The sequence below is a fragment of the Myotis brandtii genome, unplaced genomic scaffold (assembly GCF_000412655.1).
Source record: "Myotis brandtii unplaced genomic scaffold, ASM41265v1 scaffold199, whole genome shotgun sequence".
Taxonomy (NCBI): Eukaryota; Metazoa; Chordata; class Mammalia; order Chiroptera; family Vespertilionidae; genus Myotis; species Myotis brandtii.
Genome location: NW_005357414.1, coordinates 4,791,948 through 4,798,771, shown reverse-complemented (window position 1 = coordinate 4,798,771; position 6,824 = coordinate 4,791,948). Strand labels below are relative to the sequence as shown.

Below are 6,824 nucleotides of genomic sequence, written 5' to 3'. Positions count from 1 at the left end.
TTGGTGTATAAAAATGCCTTAGATTTCTGGTGTTAATTTTGTATCCTGCTATGTTGCCAAATTCACTTATGTACAATATCATGTCATCAGCGAATAATAACAGTTTTACTTCTTCTTTTCCAATTTGGATGCCTTGTATTTCTTCTTCTTGTCTGATCGCTATGGCCAGTATATCCAGCACTATGTGGAACAGGAGTGGTGAAAATGGGCAGTCCTGTCTTGTTCCTGTTCTTAGGGAAAATGATTTCAGTTTTTGACCAAAAAAAAAAAAAAAAAACAATAGATCCTGGGAAGAAGTGCAAAATGAAAAATCGAAAAATGCTGAGCAATGATTGTTATTAATATACAAAATATTATATACTGAATTAGTAACAGTTGATATTCTCTATGTCTGCAATACTTTGGATTCTCTATGTCTGCAATACATAGTGGATTTGTTAAATCTAGTCCATGCCAGCTTCCAAAAACCAGAAAAGATTTTAGTTAGCTTCATTCTTTGATGCCTCATCAAAATTTTCTATGAGATCTGGAATGTGAACATCCTCTTCATCAATGTCTACTGGTTTTGGTGCTCTGCTGAAATTCAGTTAATTTTCTAAAACTTGTAAAGCTGACAGTTACAAGCTGACAATATTTCAGGAAGCTTTTCTGTCATTTGTTTGGCTTCTGCTTGACCGGTAATTGCAAAGATGTTAGCAAAAAGATAAGTCTAGACTCCCTCATCTTTAATTATGTTTAACTCTTCAATACCAGGTACATTATTATGCACAGAAAGGGTTTTTTTTTATAACTCTGAAGTTTTTTGTCATCAGCTATAGCTGTTCTATGTACTACCTTCTTATTTTTGTGAGCGGTACCCTTGCCCCTTATCTGGACACGAGCCTGAAATTTGGCTAACTTTTCTTGATTCATGCTGTTGGTAAATCTGAAGCAGAAAGATTCCTCCAACTCCAGCATGAACAAGAGCCAAGGTTAAGTACTTTGAGATAGGGAGATTATCCTGAATTATCCAGGTAAAGGAAATCTAATGACATGAATCCTTAAAAATAAAGATCCTTTCCAGGCTGTGGTCAGAGGGAGAAGTGACTAAAAAATAATGGTCAGAAAGATACAAAGTTACTGATAAAAATGGCCATTTAACATGTGAAAACATACTCAATGTCATTAGACATTAGGAAATTGCAAAGAACCATATGATTTCACTCATATGTGGGATATAAAACTGAAAGCAACAAATGAACAAACAAGAAAAACAAACAGACACAGACAGCAGTATGGTGTTTACCAGAGGGAAGGGGGATAGGTAGTAAAAATGTAATGGTGAAGAAAGATTTGACTTTGGGTGGTGGGCACACAATGCAATATACAGATTATGTATCAAGAACTGTACACTTGAAACCTATATAATTTTATTAACCAATATTACCCCAATAAATTTAATTAAAAAAATACAATGCTATACCACTTCATAGCAACTAAGATGGCTATAAAAAAAGACAGATATCAAGTATTGGTAAGGATGTGGAGAAACTGGAAGCCTCATACAATGTTGATGGAAACATAAAATGGTATAGCCTCTTTGGAAAGCTTTCTGACACTTACTCAAAGTGTTCAACATTGGGTTACCATATGACTCTGTAACCCCATCCTAGGTATCTACACAAGAGAAATGAAAACATATCCAAACAAGAACATGTACATGAATGATCACAGAAGCATTATTCATAATAGACAAAAGGTATAAACAACTCAACTAAACATCAATTGATGAATGGATGAATAAAATGTGGTACATCAACACAATGGAATTTTATTTGGTCATAAAAAGGAAAAGTACTGATACATGCTAAAATCTGGATTGAGCCTTGAGAACCTCATGCTAAGTAAAAGAAGCTAATCACAAAAAACCACACATTGTATGGTTCCATTTAAATAAAATGTCCAGAATAGGGAACTATATAGAGCCAGAAACCAGAGTAGTGGTTGCCAGGGATGGGTGGGCAGGGGAGGCAGTAACTGCTAATGGGTACAGTTTCTTTTTGTGTGTGTGGGGGGGTTGTGTGATGAAAATGTCTGGGGTAATGGCTGCACAACTCTGCGAATATACTAAAAAAACAATTGTACACTTCAAATTGATAAATTATATGGTATATGAATCATCCTATACTAATAAAAGACAAACATGCAAATTGACCATACTTTCGCTATGCCTTAAGCCATGCCCACCAGCCAATCAGAGCGACTATATGCAAATTAACCCAACCAAGATGGCGGCCGGCAGCCACAGAGCTGGAGCAAGCAGGAGGCTTGCTTGCTCCAGTGATGGAAAAAGCCAAGGTTCCCCGCCTGCCGCGGCCCGGCTCTGAGCTCCACTGAAAGCAACAAAGTTTCAATTATAGAAGGTAAATAAATCCCAGAATAAAAAAAAAGAAAAAAAGGAGAGGCTGGGAGCTTACGTAGTCAGGGTGCTTGGCCAGCCTGAAAACGGCCCTCAGCCCCTCACCCAGACTGGCCAGGCACCCCAGTGGGGACCCCCCCACCCTAAAGGGGGTGTGGCCAGCCTGAAAACAGCCATCAGCCCCTCACCCAGGCTTGCCAAACCTCCATGGGGTGAGGGTCCCCACTGGGGTGGACATCCTTCAAGGGGTCTCACACTGCAAGAGGGCATAGGCCGGGCTGAGGGACCCCCCAAGCGCACAAATTTTTGTGCACCGGGCCTCTAGTGTAATAATAAAATTGTGAGAAAGTCTGGAGTAAAGTCTCAGAAAACATCTGCCTCTTGCTTTAAAATTTAAAATAAAAAAAACTATAAAGGAACTAAAGCTTGATGGAAAATTAAATTTAAAAATAAAATAAAGAAATAAAGCTAGAGAAATTAAGTACATAAAGACACAAATAAGATTAATTGGTTAATTGAAAACAAAGTTCATCTTTTCATTCTCACTATAGATTATTATACATGATATATGGTAGTAATGAAAGGAGTTAAAGCAGAATTAAGCAGATAGAGTAAGGGGTGGAAGGGGGAGGAATCGTGGAGCCAGCTGAAATCACAAAATGTTTTGCCGAAAAACAGGATAGCAGAAACACAGGGTTTTTTAAACAAGGATGTTTTTCTTGCAAGTGCAAAATAAAATGTTGCGAAAAGGCCAGGAACCAATCAGAGAGCGGTACAGATAGACAAAGAGCATGCCTTTAGTAGATATAAGAGGAAGGGCAGAATGTTGGGGGGGGGGGGCAACCCATTTGAATCCCGCTCCCTCTGAGGGGGGAGCCTGTGTTTGTTTGCAATAAACTCCTGCCTTGTTGAACCTCTCTGGTCCAGAGCTTCATTTTTGCATTTCATGAGACAGGACCCCAAGGAAGAATTCCTACTCACTGGTTCCAGTATCAGTAAGTGCTCAATAAATGCTTCTGCTGAATTAAACCAATTTTTTCCAGATGCCAATATATAATTACAGATGGTCTATTTCCACTTCATAAGGAAAAACTGCTTAAATACATAACTGCATTTGAATCTACTGCTGCCAGCGTCCAACTGTTGAACAGTTCATGGCAATATATGACATAAAACTCTCCTACCCAAAACATCTAGGGGGCCATTGGGTGAAGGGGATAGGAAGGAGATGCTGGAAAGGAATTGGGAATTTTAGGCAAAAACTAATCCTCTTGCCCCCAAATAACCCAAATGGCTGGCTATTGCAATTCATTTATTTATCACTCCATCCTTTCTCCAAACAGATTTGAAATGTTATCTTCATAAACCCAGGTTTGTTTCTGTGCTTTAAAATTTTTCACTGATTTTTTTCCTATCCTGTTCCATACGAGAGTTTCAATTATTATGTCCCTAGTATTCATTTATTTTTATATTACATAATATTTTAAACTTACTGGAAGAGAATAAACTTATACTTTCTACAAGCATGCCATCATTACTTCCTTTAAAAAACAAGATATGATTCTCATGCATTTATTCCCCCATTTAAACTTTAGAATATTGTTAAGTACCTCCCCCCTTCCCTTCCCCTAAAGATTCCCAGTGTGGTTTTATAAGAATTACATTAAATGTGTATAAATTAATTTGTAAATAAATGAAATTTGTATACTATTGACCCAGCACATTCAGTGGGTCTCCTCATTTATTCATGTCTTCTTTATATAGTATTCCTCAATAAAATTTTGAGGTTATGTTCATATAGGTCATGCACATTTTTAAAGTTTATTTCTAGGCACTTCATACTTTCAGTTGAAATTGTTAATGGGACCTTTCTCCATTATATTTCCAAATTACTATTGCATAAACATGGGGAAGCTATTGATTTTTGTATTATTTATTTTGTAACTGACCATATTACTGAAACCTCTTCACTATTGCTAATTAAATTTGTACTTGATTTATACCCATATTTTGAAAATCTTGATAATTTGTCTCAGGTACTGGCATAATTTCAGGAGCCTGACCTTAAATAACAGAGGTAACCAAGGAAGCAAATGCCATTTAATATGATTTGCTTTTAAGTTAACAGTCTTACCCTTAAATAAGAGAGTGTTTAAGAGACAGTCTCATTTTTCTAATCATAGGACTAGAGCAGGATTTTTCAACATGGTACTACTGACATTTTTTCTTTTTATAATGTAAAATTTTTATATTTAGAATTAGGCAGCTGGACTCAGTTTAGATGACCCCAATTTTGTTGGCAACATCCAAAGCACCAGAGTCAGGAGCCAGTCGAACATATGCCTTCTTCTCTCCATCAGACCTGATCAGGGGGTTGACCTTGGCCACATCAATGTCATAGATCTTCTTCACAGCCTGTTTGATCTGGTGCCTATTGGCCTTGACAGCCACAATGAACACAAGTGTATGACTGTCTTCTCTCTTTTTCATGGCTGACTCTGTGTCAGGGGGAATTTGATGATGGCATAGCGGTCAAGCTTATTTCTCCTGGGTGTGCTCTTCCGAGGATATTTAGGCTGCCTTTGGAGTCTTAGTGTCTTTGGCCATTGGAATGTGGCTGACATGTGGATCTTTGTGTGTGTGTTTGTGGATGCCTTTCAACACTGCTTTATTTGTCTTCAAAGCCTTTGCTTTGGCTTCGGCTTTGGGAGGGGCAGGGACTTCCTTCTTAGATTTCGGCGCCATCTTTGTAAAAAGTGGCATTATTGACATTTTGAGGGAAATCAGTCTTTGTTGTGGAGGACTATCCCATGTAAGGATATAATAAGAAATGTGTATTTGGTGTTTGGTCTCTTTCCTAGACAGAGATCCTAAAACCTTTGTAATTTCCTAAGTGATAAGGGTTATAGGAGCATCTTTATGTCCTTAATTCCTAAAATAGCTCCAAGAACAACAAAAGTAAATGGAGCCTCGGCAGTCGGACATCCCCCGAGGAGTCCCAGATTGTAGAGGGTGCAGGCCGGGCTGAGGGACACCCTTCCCCATGCACGAATTTCATGCACCAGGCCTCTAGTCCTATATAATAAAAGTCTAATATGCAAATTTCCCCCTCCAGTGGTTGTTTGACGGGAGACCAGGAGTTCAACTGCTGCTATGATGTGTGATGACCAGCAGGGGTCGGCATGAAACATGGCGGGCGTCGGTGACACGGTGCTGGCAGTGGGCAGCAGTGGAGGCACTGCTGGTCCCGATGGGCTCTGATGAGAGCAGCATTGCAGTGGGATGGTGGAGCAGGTGAGTGGGTGGCGCTGGGCCAAGGCGGATGTGAGCAGGGGCCCGATCACCCCACCGATCGCCCCACAGATAGTGACCAGCATTGGCGGCGGGGGGCGGGGCAGCTGCCCAACTCCCAGGCACTGAGGGAGCCAGGTAGGGGGCCTGGCCCCGACCAATCGCCCCGCAGATGGCGACCTGTGGCCAGCAGGCCCTGATAACCTGATCAGGGCCGGGCCCCGGGCTGGGACAGGGAACTGGGGGTGGGTGGCAGCGACCAACCTCCTGCAGCACCCAGGCAGGGGGCTGCAACCTCTCACCGGCTACCTGGGGTGGGGTGATGCGGATGGAGGTGTGGTGGGAATGTGGGGTGTCCACTGAGCTTGCTTTCACTTCCCCTATTACCCTTCCCTGGGATGCCAAGGCTCATGTGCCGGGGAAGCCCCTGCATTCAGGTGCCAGGCTCCTGTAAGGAGCCCGCCCCGCACCCACGTAGTCTATTCCGGGTGAGCCAGACTGCAGCTGCTGGACCACAGGGGCCAGTTTGGCTCCCCATGGGTTTGTGAAGGAGCCAGTCTGCGAGGCCATCCAGGAGAGAGCATGCTGCCCTCCCTGCTTCCATGCAGCGCCACTGGGTCACCCAGAGGCCCATGCTGTGCCCCAGCCCATGGCATCCAGCTGCGCTCACTGTATCTCCTCATGGGGACTTGGGCACCATGACTTAGGCGAAGGGGTTCACGCAGGAGCCCGTGGGCCCAGGTGCTGCCCAGGGCCCAGAGGTTAGGTGGGACCTTTCCTTCCATGCCAGATATTTGCACTTCGATAGCTGGCCAGGTCTAGGAACTGAACCTGTGCAAGAATTTCGTGCACCAGGCCTCTAGTAATTATCTACACTAATAAAAGAGAAAGATGCAAATTAACCATCACTCCGCCACTCCACTACACCCACAAGCCATGCCCACCAGCCAATCAGGAGCGAGTATGCAAATTAACCCAAGTAAGATGGCAGTGGCCACAGAGCGGGAGAGAGCAGGAGGCTTGGGTTGCTCCGGCAATGGAGGAAGCCAAGCTTCCTGCCTGCCCTGGCTGGCCCTGCGCTCCACTCAAGGCTACAAAGTTTCAATTATAGAAGATAAATAAATCCCAGATACCT

The 6,824-nt window shown here is 42.5% G+C and overlaps 1 protein-coding gene and 1 pseudogene across 4 annotated transcripts in view; both read right to left on the bottom strand.

The window, feature by feature from the left end:
- Nucleotides 1-6,824, bottom strand: part of LOC106725928 (nuclear pore glycoprotein p62-like) — a 69,913-nt gene that overhangs the window by 25,297 nt on the left and 37,792 nt on the right. The gene's annotated exons all lie outside the window — the stretch shown is intronic.
- On the bottom strand, nucleotides 449-912 carry LOC102262789 (annotated as a pseudogene).